The sequence below is a fragment of the Mchenga conophoros genome, linkage group LG6, assembly GCF_057382185.1.
Source record: "Mchenga conophoros isolate Kocher_MC1m ecotype Shallow Benthic linkage group LG6, M_conophoros_male_GT1.1, whole genome shotgun sequence".
Taxonomy (NCBI): Eukaryota; Metazoa; Chordata; class Actinopteri; order Cichliformes; family Cichlidae; genus Mchenga; species Mchenga conophoros.
Genome location: NC_140531.1, coordinates 35,287,079 through 35,312,053, shown reverse-complemented (window position 1 = coordinate 35,312,053; position 24,975 = coordinate 35,287,079). Strand labels below are relative to the sequence as shown.

Here is a 24,975-nt window from a genome sequence, read left to right as displayed (position 1 = left end):
AAAGCCAGAGAAAAGAAAAAAATAATATGAGATGGAGAGCGGCACTGCTCCTCTGGCAGCAGAGCCATGTCTTCCCGTCTCATTAGCTCTGTTGCTTAGGGGACCAAGTGGGCTGACTATCGCCACAACGATGGTTACCATTCCCGGCGGCAACAAATGCTGATTTTAATTAGAGCCGACCTCTTTGTCACTCTACCAGACAGGCACACACACATCGACTGACCAGAAGAACTTGCTGGGATATTGAAGCAAGCATGCAGTTGTCCTCTCAAACAGCCCGCCTGTGTCTTTTGAGGAATAAATAACAGCGAGGCAGAGAGGAGGACAGATGAGCAGACAGCTGGTGGAGTGAGTCTGGGACAGGAGGGAGAGGAACTTGGATGGGCCCTGCACAACAGGACTGGTGAAGCCTTAGGCGTCCTGCTGTAGGACACTTTATTGCACTCAGTGTTTTATGTAATCAGCCAGCGTGCTGACTGGAGTGCAGTCGAACACAGCGAAACACAGTAGCAGACAGGTGTCCTTGACAGAGCTGCCCCAGGGGACCAGTGGGAGTCTTTTTTCTCTCACCGTGATATGACAAGAGACTAAAGCAGCAGACATTGTTCATACATAGCTGAGGCCACGGTATGCACAGGAGAGAAGAAGCTGCTAGACTCTCCGTGTAATGTTTAAGATGCTTAAAAGAATAAGACGTGTCATCGCATGTAATCACTGCTGTGTCAAAGCCTGAAAATGGCATCATCAAAAAGTTGAGAACACCTTGCTTCTAATCCAGTTTTATATTTGCAAAAAAATTTTCACAATCAATAAAGGTTTATTTTAATTTACTTTACTTGTTTAACATGTAATAAAATGCTATATGGTACATGGCCATATGGTCTATGGTACACATTTCAGGTGATGTCAGTCTTGAGCTCAGTATTAAGCGATACGCTTTTTGTTCATTTTGGTTTTAGCTATCCCACCGACTAAATGGCCCTCTACAAACAAAAAGCTTAGCATTATGCTTATTATTTGATTCAATAAAGCTATTGGTAATATTATCAAAAAAGAAAGGGAAGGAAGGGAGTATCTGCATAATAGAATCCAAGACGCTCCCTATCAGAGATATGAACAATGTTAGCTGCTCTTTTCTGCTCTTTATTTGATTAACTGATTCCTCTTGACCCAACTCACATTCCAAATATTACAGTGGACACTGTCCTGAAAGCTCTTAAAAACACAGATTTTGTTTTAAATGTTATTAAGACAAAGAGGCTATAAGGTCTGGTGAAAACCATCTCCCAAGCTAACCCAGGCATGCCTTGATGCAGACAATTAGTCCAGACGTGACTCTTGCATTGCCAATGCAAGGGCAATAGGGGTTACAGAGAGGCACTACACCATAAAATCCTTTTGGTGAATAGACACAGCTTAGAAACACAAATGCTAAATTGCAAATATTAGCTCTGTGTTGTCTATATATGCATTCAAACATTAAAACCAACCAGGGGTTAAAAGACAGTTGCATTTCTTTTTCTAAAAAAGACTAACAGCTCCACTTTGCAAATTCATGAACAATGCTGCATGCAGTCTTGTTGTTTTTTTTCTTCTCTAGATCTCTGTGTACTCTTTAATTACTGTACATTCCAAGTTTAAATATAGCACCACATTCACTGTAAATTACATGTGTGTTGCAACACTAAGTGGGTGAGCTTAGCAAACGGTCACTGAGAGGATTTACAGAATCGGACACAGGACAAGGTCAAAGAGTCCCTCGTTCTTCTACAGGAAACCTCCTAACTGTGAAATGACCTCTTATCTAAATGCTAAGGAAAGTTGCTTCTTTGTGGAAAAGGCAAATACTAATATGTTAAGCCTACCCCAAACAAGATGAGGACTTTTTTTCATATCGTCATATAAGTTAGGACTTAAATTATTAATATCTGTGAAAAGGATGAGGCAATCCTTCTCAAAAAGACAGTTAACTTGTGCCTTTAAAAAAACAAAACAAAACACTACAGTGTAGAAAATATGTGAGTTGGATTTTTAGTTAGTGTTTTTTAGATTTTTAGATGGTCTGCTTTAAGAAAATGGCATACCTACTTAGCCGAAAGGCCGATTTACCTCTAAAACTGTCACATTTCATATTGCTTTGCACTTGACAAAAGGCCACTCTAGTGACCATTCCAGACTGTGGTTGTATAAGTAACCATCTAAAACATTTCAGACTTCACCAGAGTTAAGACCAGTTTAGCTCTGGACTTGTGCAGTCTGTGTCGCTAACAGTTATTTCATCTCTCATTGCTGATTTATTTCTGGCTGCAACATTGCCATTAGTATCTTCCTGTGCACCCATTTTATAAGTCCAATCAGAGTCTCTTAACACTGTGCCTGCCTGTTCAACACAAGACTAGTTCTTACCACTTTTATCTGTCTTTTATCTTGTCATCCATCTCTAACCCCAAGTGGTTGTGGCACACGCCCGCCCCTCCCTGACCCTGGTTCTGTCGGAGGTTAAAAGGGAGTTTTTCCTTCCCACTGTCGCCAAAGTGCTTGCTCATAGGGGGTCATATGATTGTTGGGTTTTTCTCTGTATGTGTTATTGTAGTTTCTATCTTACAATATAGAGCGCCTTGAGGCGACTGTTGTTGTAATTTGGCGTTTTAAAAAATAAAATTGTATTGAATTGAATTATCCTAAAGCATATATAACAACAATAAAAGAAAATATAGTTGAAGGCAGAATCAAAATATTGCCTTTGTAGAAACCTACTTTGTGTGAAGTGCTTGTGGTAAATAAGTACAGATTGCTGTTGAGATTGGCTTATTTGGACCATAATTTCAAGTTGTTGTATTCCTTACAGTGAAGAGCTGTAGGTTTCCTTTGGCGTGTGTGCTCATGTGTATGAACGTGAGTGTATTTCCTGAGGAAATGGATGTATTCCAGGGTACTAAGCTTCTCTCACATCAGACAGCTTACCCTGGAGGAACACAGCACTTCTTATCAGGTACAAAGCTGAAATCACCTCCAGGGAAAAAGACCATCCAGTACAATGTGAATCCACAGCTTCAAAAGGGCAAATGGATAAGAAAAAGTGAAGTCGGGCACAAGAAAATTTCTACAAGACAGTGCATTAATGCCACATAGCTTCTAAAGTGGGAGACCATCAAAATATGTGGAAACATATTTGCACATCAGAGTGGTGATTTCATGTGTTGCTGGAATTGGGCTAATTTTCGTGTTTGTTATATCAAGATTTTTGTGCGCCTTTGGAGACGTGAAGTAAATACCATAGCAACCATTCTGGTTTCCGATGTCCTCTTCAAAGAAAAACTGTCAAATCAAAAGTTCAGCCCATCATTTTTGCAGTTCCATAAAATCTTTTTGTTGCTAAGCAACAAAGGTAGATGCTGTGTATGCTAGCCAACATTAAGACATTTTTTGATCCAAGAGAAATGTTGACTTGCTTGGGCAACAGGGTTTATATTTAGCATGCTATATATATAGTTAAAGAAAAGACCCACCTACTTTGGTTGTTTTGCTATTAAGAATAGACTCTGTTCCCCTTTAAGTTCACTGTAACTATACAAACTTGTATTAAAATGCAAAATCTTATGGTATTCCTGTTTCTTTATATAACAGGAATTTATATATCTTTAGTGATCTGTAAGACCACATTAGTTGATGACAAATGACAAACATAACACACCATTTTTAAGGATCCATAAAACGAATTCATTGCTGCCACTGCTTTGGGAGAGCTGGAAAAGGTTAGCACAGCTTGTCCTTCGTGTTTCTATATATCAGTGTGGAGTTGGGGTGCATTTTTATCCTTCCCACTTTTTTGTTTTACTTTTTCACAGTGTTTCCAATGACATTGAAAAAAAAGTGAATTAGCACAGATCATGTCTAGTCCCTGCAGAAATAAAAACTACATTTAAAATGATTTTCAATAAGTTAATATAGACCTTATTAAATTAACCGACTACTTAGTTATTATATAAGCATAATGGGACTTGAATGTGGAACAGACAGTGAACTGTGAGAAATATGGATAGTGTCGTCTACAGCCTGCAAGAATGCATACGTTTCAGCCAATTATTGGACCTCAAGGTAATTATGACTACCTTTCTGAAGGCTGAAAGGGCGTATATGTTATCAAGCAGTACAAGGCACATGTTTGTGTTTTTTAATGATAACTGCTTGAAAGTATTTTTTCTAGATTAAAGTCTGGAATATCATGAGACCTTCTGTGTTTGTCTAAATGCAAACAGACATTAGACAAATAATAAATTCTACTGTTAGATGTAAAGTTTAAATGATCTTTCAAGTTAGATTAAAAAAGAAACATTGGTCTGACAGGGATGATCTTTTTCTACTAAAGCCCCTTTGCGGATTAACTACTGATTCTAAATTGGCTTAAGGTGTGAGTGTAGATAGATGCTCTGAGTTTTCATAGAAACTGGAAAACGCCAGTTTGTGTCTATGTAAGTGAAAAAACATAATTTAAAAAAGTTTTAATATTTTATTATTTCATATTTTATAATATGCCCATTTTGTAAATAATAACCTACAAAATTCCTTGTAAGTAGATATCACCTTGTAGAGCAAAATTTAGTATTTCATTGAGTAATTTAACAGAATACGTTACAAAATACATTTTGGGGCATGTATTCTGTCATCTGTAGTGGAATACATTTTAAAAGTAACCTTCCCAACACTGACTGTACGTCTGATAAACATAACACATCCTCTCGAGTTCTTCTCTCAGGTCTTAGCCTTTCTCCAGCTTCTCATGTTCCTTCTTCCTGATGTTGCTATCACTCAGTATGGCTGCATCTATCACTACGGCCATCTTCCTCTGCTTGTCCACCACTACTATGTCCGGTTGGTTAGCCATCACCAATTTGTGCATCTGTATTCGGAAGTCCCACAGGACTTCTTAGCTTGGCCATTCTCAACCATCCTAGGGGGCGTATATCATTTCCACGTCGGTACTAATTACACATTGTACATATTACTAAGTATTGTGTTTTCAGGGCAGTTAAAGCATTTTACAGTTTTCTCGGTCATGATAATTGATTTGTTCTCACTCATAGGTGTAAACCATTTAGAGATAAAGAAGAAAAATTCTGTTTTGGTTTCTTGCCTGTTAGAACAGCAGATAGAGAATAAAGCAGCTCATGGTGGTAACGTGGTTTGGGTGAAATCGCATTGCAGTCTCCCACCATGTTAACAATAAATAATTGTTTCCTGTTATATTTAGTCCTTACTACTTTGTGCATTAAAGAGAAGAAAAAGAAGAAAAAAAGCTTAAAAAGTACTGCTGATTTTGTCCTAGGTCGTTCTCTTAGGATCTTAAAGCAAGTTAGGGGTGCTCTGTGCCTTCCAGACCTATCCGTTTTTGCTCCCATAACTGAAAACCTTTCTTTTTCACCTGGCTTGATGGACCCTGTGTTTAAGCTTTGGTCAGAATTAGGTCTTCACACTATTAAGGACCTCTACATCGACAATTGTTTTGCTTCATTTGCTCAGCTGCAATCAAAATTTATGCTCCCCTCTGCTCATTTATTTAGATACTTACAAATTAGGAATTTTGTTAAACACTCTTTTACCCATCTGAATAAGCCCCCTGCTCATAGTGACTTTTATGATTATTTGAATAAAAATCCCACTTCCAAACACCTAATCAGCCAATTTACTTTACTTTACTTACACTTTTTACACTTATACCACCTACTAACCACATCAAGGATGCTTGGGTTAAGGACTTGGAAGTAGACGTATCGGATGCTTTGTGGGCCAATGGGTTGAAGAAGATTAAAGAATGCTCTGTTAATGCCAGACTACAACTTATACAGTTCAAGGTCCTTCATCGTTGGCATTTTTCTAAAACAAAGCTATGCAGCATTTTTCCGTCTATTTCGTCTTTGTGTGATAGATGCAAAGCAATGGATGGAACCCTTGGTCACCTTTTCTGGTCTTGCGCCACACTCAGGAGTTTCTGGGCAGAGATATTTAATATATATAACTGGATTTATGACTTAAAATTAGAGCCGGATGGTGTACTTGCAGTGCTAGGCTGCTCCCTAACCTCATTGGCACTCAGACGTCCTCTTCAGAAAGCCTTAATGTTTGGCATGATTGTAGCTAGAAGACTTATTCTTAGAGCCTGGAAATCACCATCTCCTCCATTGTTCAGGGTTTGGCTACGTGAGATGATTGCTCGTTTGTATATTGAAGAGGTTCGTTATCGTTTGGCTGACACCCATTTTAAGTTTGTCAAAATCTGGGGCCCTTTTCTCAATCATATTAATGGGAATTCAACATAAACTTTAACCCATTTGACTGCACTTTGTGTTTGTGTGAAACTGCACTTCTGCCGGACCCTGATTCCTTCCTGGACTTGTTTCCCACATCTTTTGGTCTTGGTGAACTCTCTGTTGCCCTGTCTAAACTCACACAGAAGATCATCTTCTTTGGACAATGGTGTTTCTTTTGAACTTTTGATTTGTACTGGCTAACTGGTGTATTTTAATTTATTTATTTTTTCCTTTTCTTTCCTGTTTGTTTTTTTTTTTTTGTTGTTGTTGTTGTGTGTTTGGTTTCTGGTTTTTCTTTTTTTTTTCTGTGCTTAAATGTTATTGTTTTTGAATCTTATGTCCTTTGTCTGGTGTGACGTTGTGTAACTTTGAACTTAAAATCTTATAAATAAACATTTTAAAAAAAGAAAAGTACTGCTGTACTAGCAGCACAGTCTATCTGTGATTAATAAAAATACACTTTTACTTCATGAACTGAAAAATTGCGCGACATGTATTCTATTTGTAAAACACTTAATTCACTGGTTAGGTGACTTGTCATTAAAAATTGACAGTGAATGACATTTACAGAGCATGAAAATTTATCTGACTCTTCAAACTTTGCGGTAACGCTCAACAACCATGAACTCCTCTTGCTGCTGATCTGAAAATGAAGCTAATTGATGCCTACAGAGCAGAACAGCTATAAAAAGATATGAAAACACTTCTAGCTTGTAATTTCCACTGTCCAAAATGTCATTAAGAAATGGCAGTTAAGGGGAACTGCGGCAGTAGAGACCTGAAAGAGCAAGAAAACTTTCCAATAAAACTGCAGGGCAGAAATGGAAAGTTAAACCCTCATATGACTGCAAAGGCGGTTCAAGAAGGCTTAGCTGTCATAAGAGTAATGGTGCGCAGTTCCACTCTGCAGTATTATTGCACAATCAGGCTCTACATGACAAAGTCCCCCAGAAGGAAGGGAAGAGTCCAATTTTGACAAGAAATGAAAAGAGGCTAAGGCTTTTTACACTGGAAAGCAAACTTTTGTTTAAATGTTTTCATTTTTTAAACAGCTCAAAGGATGTTGTGATGGTTAAGAGTCAGAGGATGAGCAGGGTCACTCGGAATTATTTACCAGACCACGAGCAATCATACATTTCTATTAATATTAATAGCTACTGAAAAAATGTAAATTACTCTCACAAGATTAACGCCAGAAAATATTGGTAGAGTTGGATCTGGCTGTAGTCCATTGTTTTCATTCTCACAAGCAGCACATGACAGTAGATAATTTGTGTCAGCTGTTTTCACATCAGTAAAAATGCTCACTAGTACCCTGGAAGTAGTTTTGCAAAGCCAAATCCAATGTTGAGCATTTGGAACACAATGTGAATACCATTTGAACACATGGCAGTATCTTTCCGTCATGCCATCCTGTAATTAGTTGTGCCACAAATTGTCACCATAAGGCACCAGAAAAAGGGCACCTTTAACTACAGTTTTCATCTTTAGCCAGACTGTATGGATGTTATGTCATGTATCCTGTCAGTAGCATTAACCTTTGGGGAATAGCACAGCTCTCTGTAGTTTTACATCTATTAATATTGATATTCTATGACCTTAAAGGTATTCTGTTTGTCCCGAGTCACTCAGTGAATTTGCTTTCCATTTTACAGAAAAATCTGCTTCTATGCATCTTCATTAAAGCACCAAATAAATTGTCTTTCCCAAATCCAGCCTCTCTCATCTTTTTTGCTAGTTTGACATAATACAGACCACATTTAAATTGATATGACTGGATCTCCATGTCTGACAGGCAGAAAATGATTTTTTTTTCTGCACTGGAATCCGCTTCTCTGTTTTTTGAGAATGATTATTCATATGACATGGAAGCCAGAAGTGATTATCAGCTGGACCATGTGTGACCTCTATGTAAACAGGAGGATATTGGATTTCATATAACCTGATCGTGTTAGGATGCCTGAGCCGGTGACCCAGGGCTTTGAGTTTATTATATTATTTATCATTTCTAGTCTTTGGTTTCTTAGAGTGCTGTCTTATGGTTTATGTCGCCGTGTTCTCTAGTTGCTCTGTCTCCCCTGTCAGCTGTATCCCCTTGTCAAGTTCGCGTCTCTGTGTTATGTTTCCTGTTTTACTTTGAAAGTCCGTGTTTCATGTAAATGCGTCTGGTTTTGCTTCCTTTGTCTCGTTAGGCCTGATTTGCCCCAGCTGTGTTTCCCTCCTGTTACCCATTCCCTGATTGCTCCCTCTGTGTATTTAAGCCCTGTGTTTCTGTGTCCGTGTTGTGATCTACCCTTATCTTGCTGTGTGTTCTTTTTGTGTAAGTTTACCTTGGAGTCTTAGTTTTGTTAGTTCACCATTAACCGTCTCAGGCTCAAATTAAACTTTTTGTTGCTAATGCACAACCAAGTCCTGCAGTGGTACCACATATGTATGTGGGGTAATCAGGTTGTTAGTTTTTAACTGTTGCAAATCGGCAACGCCTGCCTTGAGAGGGTTAAAGCTGTATTTAAGATCACCTTTTGTCTCCGAGTGTCTGCCCTTTGAGTCCTTTTCCTGCCTGCACACAGCCTTCACATGACAGATACTTGCAAAGACTTTTGGACAGAGTATGTCTATAAAAGGGAAACCATCAAGTATCTAAATGTTCTTCATTGTATTTGTCACCAAAGCCATTAGCAGAAGGACACTAAGTCTTCTAAAGATAAGATTAGAATTGTTTCAAGTGAACAGTACTGATTGCATGTTCTGCTGTGAGATACAGTGGGGCAAAAAAGTATTTAGTCAGCCACCGATTGTGCAAGTTCCCCCACCTAAAATGATGACAGAGGTCAGTAATTTGCACCAGAGGTACACTTCAACTGTGAGAGACAGAATGTGAAAAAAAAAATCCATGAATCCACATGGTAGGATTTGTAAAGAATTTATTCGTAAATTGGGGTGGAAAATAAGTATTTGGTCAATAACAAAAATACAACTCAATACTTTGTAACATAACCTTTGTTGGCAATAACAGAGGTCAAACGTTTACTATAGGTCTTTACCAGGTTTGCACACACAGTAGCTGGTATTTTGGCCCATTCCTCCATGCAGATCTTTTCGAGAGCAGTGATGTTTTGCGGCTGTCGCCGAGCAGCGACTTTCAACTCCCGCCACAGATTTTCTATGAGGTTGAGGTCTGGAGACTGGCTAGGCCACTCCAGGACTTTCAAATGCTTCTTACGGAGCCACTCCTTTGTTGCCCGGGCGGTGTGTTTTGGATCATTGTCATGTTGGAAGACCCAGCCTCGTTTCATCTTCAAAGTTCTCACTGATGGAAGGAGGTTTTGGCTCAAAATCTCACGATACATGGCCCCATTCATTCTGTCCTTAACACGGACCAGTCGTCCTGTCCCCTTGGCAGAAAAACAGCCCCATAGCATGATGTTTCCACCCCCCATGCTTCGCAGTAGGTATGGTGTTCTTGGGATGCAACTCAGTATTCGTCTTCCTCCAAACACGACGAGTTGGGTTTATACCAAAAAGTTCTACTTTGGTTTCATCTGACCACATGACATTCTCCCAATCCTCTGCTGTATCATCCATGTGCTCTCTGGCAAACTTCAGACGGGCCTGGACATGCACTGGCTTCAGCAGCGGAACACGTCTGGCACTGCGGGATTTGATTCCCTGCCGTTGTAGTGTGTTACTGATGGTGACCTTTGTTACTTTGGTCCCAGCTCTCTGCAGGTCATTCACCAGGTCCCCCCGTGTGGTTCTGGGATCTTTGCTCACCGTTCTCATGATCATTTTGACCCCACGGGATGAGATCTTGCGTGGAGTCCCAGATCGAGGGAGATTATCAGTGGTCTTGTATGTCTTCCATTTTCTGATGATTGCTCCCACAGTTGATTTTTTCACACCAAGCTGCTTGCCTATTGTAGATTCACTCTTCCCAGTCTGGTGCAGGTCTACAATACTTTTCCTGGTGTTCTAGCCCCGGGACGTCGGGCTAGCGATTTTGCAAGCCTGATTGAGGAATCACTCATCTTTGGAAAAGAGAGTTTATTACAGAGAAATGGCTCTTTCCAAAATAAAAGCTATACTATACGCTTCTTCTGTAGCGGGTCAGGGCTGTTCGGGGTTCTGTTTGTACAGTTATGTTTTGTTTATGTTGCCATAGTGACGGGTGACGCCCTCTCGCTGCGACGGTGTGTCATTCCGGGGTCAGAGGGCGCCCTGTGTGTTTTTGTTGTTGTTGCTGTGTGGTTGCCGCGCTGAGCAGTTAGCTAGCGGCAGTGTTCTTCTGCAGATGTCAATAAACGGCTGTGCTCCCTGGCTAGCTCACGGGAAGCAAGACCAAACGACACCTCCGCCCCCTCCTTGTCTGAGCTCGCCACATTGGTGTCAGAAGTGGGATGATGGTGGCACCCTATGTTCTGACCCGAGTGACTTTTCCCCCGCCGGTCGTGACCGGCCGGTGCGCCAAAAGAAGGCACCTGGACATTTGCAGGACTTTGTGTGGGGTAATGGGGTCGTCGGGGACGACTGACCCCTTAGGTGGGGGCTATGTAGCGGGTCAGGGCTGTTCGGGGTTCTGTTTGTACAGTTATGTTTTGTTTATGTTGCCATAGTGACGGGTGACGCCCTCTCGCTGCGACGGTGTGTCCTTCCGGGATCAGAGGGCGCCCTGTGTGTTGTTGTTGTTGCTGTGCGGTTGCCGCGCTGAGCAGTTAGCTAGCGGCAGTGTTCTTCTGCAGATGTCAATAAACGGCTGTGCTCCCTGGCTAGCTCACCTCACGTGAAGCAAGACCAAACGACACCTCCGTCTCCACCTTGTCTGAGCTCACCACAATATTAAACATATCAGGTCCCCATAAGGAGAATCATGTGCAAACGGCTGTCTAAATGACTCGGGTAAAGTTTGTAGCATGCATGCTTGTTGTTTTGTCTGCTTCCACTTGTCTTTGCACTAGGATGATGTCGGTGTAAATGTGCAGTCATATTAGTTGTGTTCCCACTAGTGCTGTCAGCGTTAATCTCGTCGAAATGACGTTAACGCCACAACACGGCAAATCTCCGTTAACGAGCTACCCCTGATCGCCCCGTGCATGGGGCTAGACGGCCAACACGTTAACGAGCTAACTGCGCTAACACACTAGTTCCCACCCATGTAATTGAGCATTGCGTGGCACATCCAACATACTGTTGTACTTTAGTCCATGACGCGCTTACCTTCAGGGTCATACGTCACATGAAAACCAAAATAATTCCAAACACCAGATCTGAATGAGGGTGGGGGAGGTTCAATTTGCCATGTTGCAAGGAGAGCTTAACTTCTGTCTCGCTAGCTTGCCCTGCGCTCTTCCTTCTGACGATGCTGTCTGTGTTGAGCGCTCAGTGGATCTGCGCTCGACAGTGCAGCCTAGGCGGAGTAGTCGAACTCAGATTCACTGAGCGCTCAACACAGACAGCATCGTCGGAAGGAAAGTTGATAAAATCAATTACAAATTTTGTATTGTTCGATACATATGCGTACCGAACCGAAAGCACTGTATCGAACAGTTCAATATCGATACGAGTATCGTTGCACCCCTACTTTCTACAGATATTCACTCACTTGGATCCCTCCCTTTGAAAAGAGCCATTTTAGTCATATATTCAACAGAAATAAGTTCTTTGTTTTTTAATTTTTTCTGTGCACAAAAAATTCAGCCAACTTCCCCCTTCCATAATTGTCCAATATTTTCTAATATAAGCCTGCTGATTTTTTCCTCTTCGTCCATTTCTATAGTCTTTCCCATTTCAGGGTTTTAGCAGGGCTGAAGCTCTCTTGATGTTGGTCAAGAGAGCATATAGAGGTCACCAGTGTAACGCAGGGCTAATATGGGCGATCGTGGCTCAAGAGTTGGGAGTTCGCCTTGTAATCGGAAGGTTGCCGGTTCAAGCCCTGGCTTTGACAGTCTCGGTCGTTGTGTCCTTGGGCAAGACACTTCACCCGTTGCCTACTGGTGGTGGTCAGAGGGCCCGGTGGCGCCAGTGTCCGGCAGCCTCGTCTCTGTCAGTGTACCCCAGGGTGGCGGTGGCTACAATGTAGCTTGCCATCGTGAGTGTGTGTGTGTGTGGATGACTGGATGTGTAAAGTGCTTTGGGGTCCTTAGGGACTAATAAAGTGCTACAATACAGGCCATTTACCATTTAATATAAAGAGACAGCCATTCACATGGTAATAATCTTTAGATTGTGGGAATAAACCAAAGTAAGAGAACTCTTACATTGAGCAAGATAATGGCCATCACATTCAAACCCTGGACCTTCTTGCTCTAAAGCACTAAACATTGAACTGTGCCAAGGTGCAGCCCAGAGGAGCTAAACCTATGGGCAGAAATCTGTGCCATCAGAAACTGAATTTGAACAAGTTAAATTTGAATTTGAATTGCTCAGATTGAATCTGAATTGTAACTTGAATAAATGCTTTTAAAAACTGAATTTGAATTAGCCTAATTTGAAATTCAATTTATTGGTTTGAAAATGATTATCACTAAATTGAAATTGAATTTTATATTTTGAAAATGAATTCATTTGCTTTGAAACTGTATTTTATCCTTTAAAAATTTAGTTCTCGAATAATTTCAGATTCACTTCCCACCATTCAGTTTCAGTTCTACAATTCATTTTTTGGGACTTACATCCGGTTCCGGTTCAAGAGTAATGATTAATAGAACTAAGTTTTACTAGAAAGTGTTACTGATGGGAATCTACAGCGTCTTGAGCTGAATTAAGACTTCAGAAGTCATTCGTCATGTCGAATGACCAGCGGATAAACTCTCAGGTTGGTAATAAATGTATTACATGTATAAGAACAAGCGTCATGTTAACAAATGATAGCTGTAAGGTAACTTTTATGCTTATTGTAGCTGTTAGCTAAAAACGCTAATTTAGCGTAGGTTGCCCTGGATTCAGCTTTGACAAACAAATATGATCGACTGTTTCTAGTAGAATTCCAAAGTTGTCCTATTGTTCCCTCTCAGAGCCCTGTATACTTGCAGAGACCCATACAGTAGGGAAACATGCAAAACAATGTCCAAACCTTTGTATTTTAGCTTTATTTATGTCTTACACAGCATCCCAACTCTTTAGCTAACTTAATAACTTTAGCTAAAGTAAATAGTTAGTCTAATTCATGCTAATTCACATTCAGTTTTTAAAAGCAGTTTTTCAAGTTACAATTCAGATTCAATCTGAGCAATTCAAATTCAAATTTAACTTATTCAAATTCAGTTTCTGATGGCACAGATTTCTGCCCATGTAAACCATTCTTCCATGAAAAATTCCCCAGATGCAGGATACTCTCAGGTGTTTTTATTTGTTCCTCTTTTCAGTCCTTGCAAGCCACCAGCCTGGGGCAGTTTAGCCACATAGGCATTTATAGCTTTTGCTTTCTGAAGGCGTAGACCTTGTCATGAAAACACCTGAATTTAGATGTAGAAGTTCTAAACAGAACATCATCCACCTATATTCTAATCATTCGTACTAATGTAGAAGCCCTAAATTTAATTTTAAGAATTAGAAAGCACAGTAAATACAAGGGCACTAATTGCTTATTTTTTCTTCCTATGACTGATTAAAGAACACACTTCAAATATCTTGCATACCACAGGGAATATTTGAGCTCTCAGAGTGAGGTTCCACTCATTTTAGGCAAGTGCCATGATTAGACTTCGTTTATCTGTTTACATGTATCTGTATAACACAGAGGTTTTTAACTCTCATAGTTAAATTAAAACTAATCTCAGGCTCATATCATTTGTTAAATACAGAGAACTATATAGGAATGGGTAATTTCAAAAGTTAAAAGCAAGCAGAAAACATATAACACAACTCTGTGTAAACAAAAATATTACAAATTCAATCATTAAATCACCTGATGCTTCTGGATGGCATTAACATGGTCAGAGGGTAGGAACAATTCACACAAGTTCCACTTCACTTAGTAGCTACATCAAAGTCTTTAGTCCTTTTAGTTTTTTAACTGTTCAAAGGTTCCAACTTTTCCTCGCCAAATGAAAGGACACAAGTCTGATTTAAACTGTGATTTTCCTTCATATTCACTCAGCTCCAGGCTGATTCTTTTCATCTGTCTTCAAGGTTAAGAGTTTGACTAACCATCGTCTAGACAGTAGCAGAAGCGAGCGCTCCTGCTCTGTGTTCTTTTCCTCCCGTCTCTCTCCATCTCAGGGGCTCTACTTTCAGCCCCAGGGCCATTTGCTCTAAGGGCAGGCATAAGAGAAGTTCCATGTATTCGCCTTCGATCACAGTGAGCATTTTTTTCTTCACCACTCCCCACAGTCCTCTGCGACCAAGCAACCTTGTTAGATTGGTAAAAATAGTAACACCGGCAATGATTCTGAAGAAGCAAGACTCTGTTTTTTTAAAAAACAAAAGAAAGGCAAGAGGGAAAGCAGGAAAATAATGAGGGAGACAGTCTGGAAAATATACGCACAGGCTACAAAAGCCCTTAGAGTGGCCAGACTTTCTGCTGCTTAGGTGAGAGAGATTAAATGCCCCGACTGGTTTGGGTGATTAGCAATGACCTCTCCTACAGAGGCTACAACCTCACTGCCTTAGGCTCCCTTAGACAACAAGCACACAGTGTGCATTTCCAAGAGATTTTTAGAGAATTACTCATTTAAATAATAGCATTTATTTCTGGTTGTTCCAGGAAGTAGCATTTCCATTGTGGATAAATTATCCATCAACATCTGTTCTTATAGAGTCCTTCTAGCATAAGTAATGCATTCATGAACGATTAAATTAAATTAATCTGAAAGACATAAAAAATAACATGCTCCCCATTAAACTGACAACAGATGTCCTGAAAGAGAAGTCTAATTCCCGATATTTACAGTAAGTACAGCCTTGCACATAACATGCCTTCAAAGTTTCATCTAAAGTGTGGACTAAACTTTAGCCGGAACTAAGGTCGAGCTTAAATGCCATATGTGATATTTTTGGCAGCAGTAGTGGCGGCACTGCAGGGAAAGCTCTGCTGAATTCAGCATTAAAACACTGACAGAATAGTTTCCACCCAACTTGTCCTCAATCAATAAGATGCCATTGTAAGTGTTTGCTCTGAAATAAATTGGGAATTCATTTTGTTTTGTTCCTCCTCCCCCTTGCTAGTCTCCACTGATGCTGTGCTCCCACTGTTGGCGTTGGTGGTTAACTTTTCTGCCCGATAATGGAATAGAGTGGACTGCTTATCGATTTGTTTGTCTAGATACAAGTCAACGCCCGCTCTCCGTGGAGCAGCGCTGTTACATTTCTGTGCATTGTGCGGCAGACTGCGGCGTCGATGCTTCAAATTACAGAGTGACAAGAGGTGGTGGAAAATAGGCCACATGTCAACTAATGATAAACCTGCTACATTTTCAGACAATTTGTTTTTCTTTGTGCACTTGATGAGGTCAGTGACGAATCTTGTCTGCGAATTGCCTCTCACACTGACAACAAGCAATAAGTCAATGCAGGGAGAACTGCATGCATAAGGTTGGCTTTCCTTAGTGAGCATTGTGATAAATGAGCACTATTAGAGATGATGCATGTGATTTTGTGATGGTGACTGCTACTATTACATTGACCTGGCAAATATGTGCATTCTTTTTATCTTAGTTCTAACTCCCTGACTGAGTCATTTCTTTCACTGTGTTGCACAACGGTAGGAGGATACGTTTTTTAGTTCATCTGATATCCAGGTGGCTCAGTTCTAGCAAGAGTTCTAGCAAGGGGCCAAAGATCTATCGTGTAATAACTGGAGCCGGCTTTTTAGCAAAAGGAGTGCAGGTGCATAAGTGCAGAGGTTGGTGTATAGATTTGCTTGTGTGTGTATATTAAGACTGGGGCTGTTGGAGGCATTTAACTCAACAGTGCCTTAATAGCAATATACTGTATAACACTAGTGTGCTGTTCTACACTCTCTCCATCTGTCTCTCTCTCTCTTTAATCTCAGACTCTCCTGTCAAGGTCCTATCTTTTTCTCTGTCCCATCACTCAATTAGGCTTTCCTGTCTTTTTATTCTATCTTAGTCTTTTCACTTTAATGTAAAAAGGAAAAGGAAAAGAAAAAAAAAGACTCTCCTCTTGTATTTGAAAAATGGCCAACTTGCTTCTGAGCCTGCGTTTTAGATGGTTGTCTACATTTCAGCCAGTTGTCTCCCCCAAGCCTTATTTATCCAATTCTACGCTATGGGAGCAATCATAATTGTCTTGACAGTCATGTGGTGAAAGAGGCCGACCAGTCAGTGTGGGTGGAGGCATCTTTACACTCACACAGATTCAGCGCTGTCAAGGTCCTTCTGTCCTTAGCCCATAGCCCCTGGACCCGGCTGGTCCTGTTGTCTGAGCAGATTAGCATTCAAAGCACAGCAAAACCACACTCAAACTGTACAGTCTAGCACACATACATTAAAATATGCATGCTGCAACATATGTGCCAATGCTATAGGAGCACGTGACTCAGGCTACAAGGACGACAAGTTTCAGGTCGCCACGCTGTTGCAGAACACCGATCGAATATGAATATGATTTATTCCTTTGTTTATTCCAGGTAGAACCAAAGCTGTGTTTTGGGTTGAACTATGGTTATTTGATAAGGGAGTCCAGCTGAGCATGTCTGTTGTTGGCAAACGACTCCCTCATTAATTTGACAAACAGCAGTCTATGTCTGGTCAGTGCTTCGGCAGATTTTTGGAGTAGAAATTGAGCACGTAATTCCATTATCCTTTGAATCTGGAATTGAAGAACAACTGGTGCTTGCAAGCCTTTCTAAACATAAACAAACAACAGCTGTGTTTATGCAACTGTTGGAGTCAGCTTGGCTTATAATGAAACCTAGCTTAGACATAGCTATTACAGTGTTGTGTATCACATTATGATGAATGGAAATCCCATTTTCATATCAGATACATCTGTAGCTGAATAAGCTCAGATATATGTACAGTATATCATGCTTGTAACACGAATGATAATTATATAAACTGCAAAAGGTGTTTTTTTTTAAATTATATTTATATAATGTTTCAGGAACCACAGTGTTCCTATATACTCTTGCCTTTAAGGGTTTTTATTACCACTGTCAATATAACAATTCAGAACTTAAACTAATTAAGTTAATTTCTTAAAAATATACGACTTAAAACCACGTCAGATTTGAATATATGACCACAGGTCAAAGCAATGGAAGATTGTAGATGCTTAAAGATCCCTATTAGAAACCAGTTAACAACTGGAGTTTAATGTGTTTTGTGTCACCTTGTGTTTCAAAGTGCTGCCTCAAAAGTCAGCTTTTGATATTTTGAAAATAATTCCCTACTAGCACATGAGAAAATTAAGTCATGATTATGCAAGTACTTTCCAAAAAAACAGCAACAACATTACGTGAATGCATTGTGTAACACAGCAACTTCTGCAAGTGTTTCTCCTTAATTTGGGTCTGATGCTGATCGACATCTGCACAGCTGAGTTCTGCTCTCAGAAAACTGTACTTACAGCAACTATGTTTCTAGGACCAGAGAGTTTCTAGGTTCTGAACTTCCTGTTTGTTCTATCTTTTGTTCCCTAATTCTGTAATTGTCATGGATTGAGGATGTTCTGTCACATTTAGCTGTAAATTCTTAGCAGACCTAACAGCATACAGAGCAGAGTGCTAGGGCTTTCTTGGCTACAGGGCTTTCCCTAGCTAAACTGATTTAATCACATCTATAATGAAAGCTATGTCTTCTGTGATGTTTTATTTTGTCTAAAATCAGGTGTGAATGCTTTTATTTACTTCTATTCATTTATTCCAGTACAATGGCATTAAGGATAGGAATAGACATAATTGGTATTCCTTTGCCTCATTTTCACTGAACATACAGAGTAGATAAGGCTTGAATCTTGAATAGCAAGTAAACACAGCTGTTACTAATAACTAGATCCAGCAGAACCTTCATTTATGTTATTAGTAACACCATGTTAAAATTAGTGCTGTAAAAAAGCCAGTAGAACCTTTCAGACAGAGGGTGAAATGTGGTACATTGTGGGAAGAATACGGTGGTTTTCACAATCTAATGTTATAAAGCTATTCTAGTACATGCCCAAAATAAAATCATGCATAATTGAGAATTATATGGACTGGAAAACTAACTTAAGAGCAACTTCAGAATGGTAAAAGAACAGACATATTAAATTCCTAAAAAGCTATGCAGGCTGTTGAAAAATCCTGCATTCCAAAGTTTCCTTCCAATATTTATTTACTCTACAGGGAACCTGTGATCAGCATTAAACACTGTTGAAATTGACTCTTTAAAACCCAAAGTCTGTCCTTTGATTGTCACTATCTATGCTCCAAATTACCAGCTGAGACTTTTGAAGCTTTCTGAGTGTGTGGTGCTAAATGGTTGTTGTTAGTAGTTGACTTTGAAGCAAGATAATGACACAAACATCGCTCAAAAGGCAATTACATCCTACCCTTTTCTTTTTGAGACTCAATGGCGTGTTAATGTGAATGAAGGGGAATGTAGTGTGAAACCAGTGAGGCTGCATAGTCCGGGTTAATGGAAGCTACAAACGGTTGGATGGGAACTAGTCTGTTCGTGAGGGCTCTCTCCTCGTTCTGCTCTTTTAAAAGTAATATTACACCGGAGTGTGGCAAAAGGATGCACTGAGGACTCAATCAAAGTCAGATAAGAAACACAGGGAAACTGAGGATACTTTGGGGTGAAGTGGTTTGAGAGTGGGAACATTTATCCTAGGATGTGTTATCCTAGCTAGATGTTCTAAATGAGTTGTACAAGGTGTGTGTGTGTGTGTGTGTGTGTGTGTGTGTGTGTTGGGGGCATGTCACTATTAATTTCTTTCACTTTAGACACTGTCTTAACTTACAGGCTGAAGCAGTATTCTCTTACATGCAGTATATCCCTGACTGAACAGTCATTTTCTACATAAAGCAAGTTACAGAGAGGAGAAAAATGTGGATGTACACGCAATACGGAGAAAAAGAGAAGAAATTACAGAGGATGGAAAAAAAGGAGAAATAAAGAAGACAATATTAAGGCTTTTGGAGAAGCGGGCCTCGGAGAACCACCACGGGACAGAATGGAAAGAATAGCCTGTATTGTTTTCTCTTCCCTTTGATTTTCTGCCCTCAGCAATAACATCCTCCTGCATACACATACAACCACACACACATATGAGCTTGTTCACATATACAGTGGCAGAAGTACTCCAGCATTGTTCCACCTGAAACTTGAGCTATTTCCATCTGAATCAGTTTTTCTGTAATCAGAAAAATGACCTTGTTTGCCTTTTAAGGTCTCTAATGTCTTCCAGAAATAAATACCTCTTTGCAGTTAGTAATTGAGACCCTCAGCAAGTATGTGGTATCAGTAATGAGGCAAAACAAAACTGTCTACGTTGTGAAAAAATAAATAAATGACAATAATTTGGTTACTCATACTAAAATATGATGCCGTTTTTTCCTCATCCAATGGGAATCTAAGGTTCAGGCACATATTTCATTACCTACAGCTGACCAGAAAGAAGTCTAGCCATGTTTTGCTTTTTAGCAGTTGTGAGCTTACACTACTGTTTTCTATCTATAGCAGACAGATATGTGGGGAGAAAAACTCTTAAAATCTTAAAATGATATACAGAGAAGACACCAGAAGTTTTTCTGATTTTCATTTGCAGTCTGAACAATATTGGAGAGTCACGTTTAGCAGGCTTTGGATCCATGCAGGAAGAAGATGGCCCTGGCCAAAATACAAGCTTCAACATAAATAGCTTCTATTTAACAAATATTTTATTAACATTTATCTACATTACAGTCAGACGATAAATAATAACTGGCTTAGCTCAAATATCAGTTTTCTTATTCTTCCTGGCTACAATTAAACCCTCTAAGCAACACTTATGGTTTTCCTTACAAGCTATAACTTAATAGCAAATGTTAGCTGATCCTATGATTGAAGCATCAAGATGTATCAAGATCCAGACAAGTAAGCTTGACTAAAAGTCAGCGTAACTGAAGGCCAGGTTACCAAAAATAAAATACAAAAATCACTTCTTACTGAATACCATCCACGAAAGGTTGTTCTGACAGGAATAAACTAAAGATGTATATAAAGTACATCTAAGGACTCTCAGCTCACTCTCCACACCTTGTGAAGGCCAGGTGGAGCTCTAAGGGATGCTGGGCACGCGGACTGGAAGCTGTGCTTCTGAATGCCAATCACAATCTCTGGAGACGCCTGATCCCCCAATCCTTCTCTCTCCTTCTCTTCTCATCGCTCCTTTTTCTCTTGTCAGGTGGAAGTGAATGCTCAGGGCTACATGTGTTAAGCAGATGTGTGGGAATTGGAGAGAACATCAAGGTTAAGAGGAAAGGTGCACCGAAAACCCCAGGCAAATCTGCTACCTAGTAAGTATTTATGTGGAGAGTCTCAAGGGAGGAGAGATTTATTTGCATATACAGGTGCGTGTGTCAGCGAAAATGGTGGGTATTTCTATTCATGCTTAATGTGCTATCACATTGTATTTGCTTATATCTACTGTATTGTTTGTATGGTGGCTGGTGGTCATGTGTATCTTTTTCTTATAGCATGCTTGTACATATGTCTAAACTGTACATATTGGTGCACAGAGTATGTAATATTTTATTTTTATAGTATATTATTAATAATGCATTTGTATTGTGTTCCTCTGAGGACGTGTAACTATACAGTCACTAGACACTTCATTAGGTACACCTTGTTATTACCAGATTCAACCCTTTTTACCTTCAGTACTACCTTAATACTTATTAGCAGCACAGATTCGACAAGATGCTGGCAGCATTCCTCAGATTTTGGGCATACTGGTATGATAGCATCACACAGGCGAGCTGCAAATCCATAACGTGACTCTCCCTTTCTACCACAGACCAAAGGTGCTCTATTTGATTGAGATCTGGTGACTGTGGAGCCCATTTGAGTACAGTGACCTTAATGCCATGCTTAAAAAAAAGTTTAGAGATGATTTAACCTTTGTGACGTGGGATGTGATCCACCTGGCACATGGTATGGTGTGCTGCTGTTGCCCATCTACTTCAAACTTGTCAGAGATCCTCTCTTGCATATCTTGGTTGTAAGGAGCAGTTAGTTGGGTTACTGTTGCCTTCCTATGAGCTCAAAGCAGTCTGTCCATTCTCTTCTGACATCTGTGGCATCAACAGGCATTTTCACCCCAAAACCAGCCGCTTACTGGATGTTTTCTCTTTTTTGGACCTTTCTCTTTGAAACCTAGAAATGGTTGTTGAGTTGTTAACATGTGTTCAGCTGATTAGAAATGTGCATTAAAGAGCATTTGAACAGTTTTACCTAATGAAGTGGCCGACAAGTGTATATAGCACATTTCCATGTTATTTCCACGTCATTTATAACTAACATACTGATCATAAACGAACATAAAAGAAATATATAACTATGAACCCTCGATTATGAGAATGTTTTATATTATGAGGATGTAGAGTCAGAGCACTGCACTCTTCTCCATCATCTGTCAGAAGGATACATGTAAACAGTGTGAAGCCTGCTTACATAGACAGCATTTCTCTGTGTATGTTTCATGAGGATGATGATATGATGATACAACAACTGCCGTTCAACCGTTTAATTTTAACAAGCTTCAAAACTTTCCCTCCTGTGATGAGAAGTTCTTTGATGTCTCCATAGGAACAGGCAGCGCGGCGTAACCATGCAAAGCTTCGCTACGCTCAGTTCTTCTGCCTTTTGTTTTTTAATATATTCCGAGGTGCAAAAGTTTTTATGCAAAATCCTATTCTTCTTCTACAATGTTGTAAATAATTCAATAAAAATTGTGCACAATAATCCTAGTGGGGCTTCAGAGCATTAGATTTGGTCCTGGTTGCAGGTGAAAAAAGATAAGATATTCAAATGATCCTGATACGTATTCCACTGCGGCCGTGCTAAGCGTTTTTTAGGTTTAAGTCTTCTCTCTAGCTAATATCTGCCCCAACTGTGCATATATGCATGTGCATATTTGTGTGCGTATCTGTCTTGTAAAGAAGCTGATCATGATACTTTTGTTTTTACTCACTTCCTCTTTTGCTCAAGTGAAAACATTATCCAATTTTTTTTGACACAGCAGAAAAAAATTAATTGCGGATATTTTTCTTGTTTGTAACTGTAACTACACCTCATACAATATGTGACTGCTGCATGTAATTTATTCATTTTAGTCGGTAGGCCCGTGCTGCAGATTTCTGTATATCCTGCAACCATGTGGTATTCACAGATTATGGAGATGTATCACTCATGTAAGGAGAATTCCCTAGAAAGTGCCCACAGCTGTCCCGCTGCACATCTGATCCAATGCTTGTCTGCTTTTCTGCACCAGGATTATTATCTGCATCTTAACAATATGTGGAAAGAGTATAAAAAAAAGAGTATAAAAAAAAGAGTATAAAAAAAAGAGTATAAAAAAAACTGTGGTAAGAATGTGCCAGAATATTCAAACACCACCATAGCAGACGTCTCGGATGTCAACTCGATAATCTACCGCTTATCATACCTTGCTGTTCTTGTTTGTCACAAGTATGATAAATATCAAAGCAAACTTTGTGCTGCCTCTGGAAGTCAAATACACAGGAAAGGTTATTTTAGGAGCAGATATAATGCAGATTTGGCAGCGTGGGGTTTATTAGAGCAGTTTCTGTTCATTTCCAGTGCACCATGCCAAGATAATGGTAATTAGTGAATCGGTGAATCATCCTCAGTCATTATCGGTAAATGCTTAAATTTAATTTTTTGGCTTTAAAGGCAGATTTTATTAACAGATGAACTCAGATAAGATCCTTCTCATTTCCTGAGGTAGACTTTGAGATCGAAAACATGTCTCTGTGAGTGATTGTGTTTTGCTGATTGCTCATTTTTCTTGCTTTGGCAATGCGTGTGGGTACACACACCATGAATGCATGTACACAGATGAGTTATGATTCCAGACACTAGTATCCTCACACATCTCTTGCCCTCCCTTTTGTCCTTTTCTACTTTTACTTAACACAATAGACTGTTATTTTTGGAGCACACACACACACACATGCACACACATGCACGCACGCACACACACACATACGCAGTAGGTTCTATTGATTTCTTTTGCTGCAAAATCGATCTTGGCAAACATAAATTTGAGGAGCAACGTGTTATATTCAAAATTCCCCAAGTGCCTTTTGTGAATATGGTTTACCAAAGGGCATTCATAGCCAAGCCACATAACACTCAGAAACTCTCATCTCTTTCCATTTTTGGAACAAAACATGAGTTAAACCAAAGGAGCCCAACTTTTCTTGCCAGACAGACTCAAAGCCATGCACTGGTCCCAGCTGTCATTCTGCAGCCATGCGTAACAGAGACAAACAAACAGTGGGGGCTGCTCTGTCTCCGAACGCAACCCATCGATCATAACACAGCACCGCACATTTCCTGGAAGAGGGAGACAGACAAGCTGATGCGGAGAGAGAGAACAGTGGAGCCGATATACTTCCTTGTGTGTGTGTGTGTGTGTGTGTGTGTGTGTGTGTGTGTGTGTGTGTGTGTGGAGACTGCGATGTCCTCAGAGATCTCCACTGAGACATCTGCCACCTCCCAACCCAGTCTCCTGATGCTTCCCTCGGTCTGTGGTCAGACTTTCTCTCACACCTACCACATCCGGGGGAGGATGTGCAGCATTGGTGGAGAACAAATATAACACAGAAAGTTCAAAACGAAAAAGTGGATGAAATAAATGAAAAATTAAGGCGATAGGGAATAAAGAGAAGATAAGGGGGGTATACTAAAAAGGAATAGTGGGATTAAAAGCCCAGCGATAAACTCTGTCTTCTTCCTTCATCACATCCAGGGGCTATCTTCACTCACTGACTCCCCCAGCCCCTCTTCCCCTCCCTCGCACCTCTCCAGGCTGTCTTTACTCTCATCACTGAGAGTCCTGGAGAAAAGTTCACCTTTGAATTTTCATTGTGGTTGCCCACACCAACCCTGCGTGTCATGAAAGTTTCATCTCTCTTTCTCTTTCTGTCTCTCGCCCCTCGTTCTCTTTCTTGTCGTGTATGCATCCATGGCTGGATGCAGCTCCCCAGGTGAGGAATGATGATGAGAAAATGCGAGATATCCAGCAGAGGTTTGCCATGCTGGGCTGTGTGGAACTTTGCTTGGGGCTGAATGACAGCAGCCTCCATGAAAGAAGGCTGGAATTGCCTTCATATCAATGCCACGTAGCCCAAAGCAAAGACTGCAGCTACACTGATTTGAGATTTAAGGCCTGTGCTTCACTGGTATGAAGATCTTCTGGGAAAATGCCTCTAGCGGACAGCACCAGATAAATCTACTGAATGCTCAAGAGACACAGCTGAAGATGCTAATTTGACTTCGCAAACAAAAGCAGAAACTCTGTGTGTTACACACTCACATGTCAAGTGAATGCAAACCACAACTGCAAAGCCATAGATACAGATTGGCTTTGAAAGGCTATACATAAAATAATATATCTAAAACATTTCATCTGAGTCTTTTAGGTTTCTGCCTAAAAGTTTAATATCTCAATTTAATGTCCTGTACATGCAGGACATACAAAATGTAAACATGACATAAAG

General features: G+C 40.1%; 1 long non-coding RNA gene across 1 annotated transcript in view; it reads left to right on the top strand.

The window, feature by feature from the left end:
* Positions 1 to 24,975, top strand: part of LOC146573153 (uncharacterized) — a 107,256-nt gene that overhangs the window by 8,284 nt on the left and 73,997 nt on the right. Inside the window, exon 2 of the long non-coding RNA XR_014892786.1 lies at positions 20,634 to 20,745. This is a non-coding gene — a long non-coding RNA (uncharacterized LOC146573153). The remainder of the gene's footprint in view (positions 1 to 20,633; positions 20,746 to 24,975) is intronic.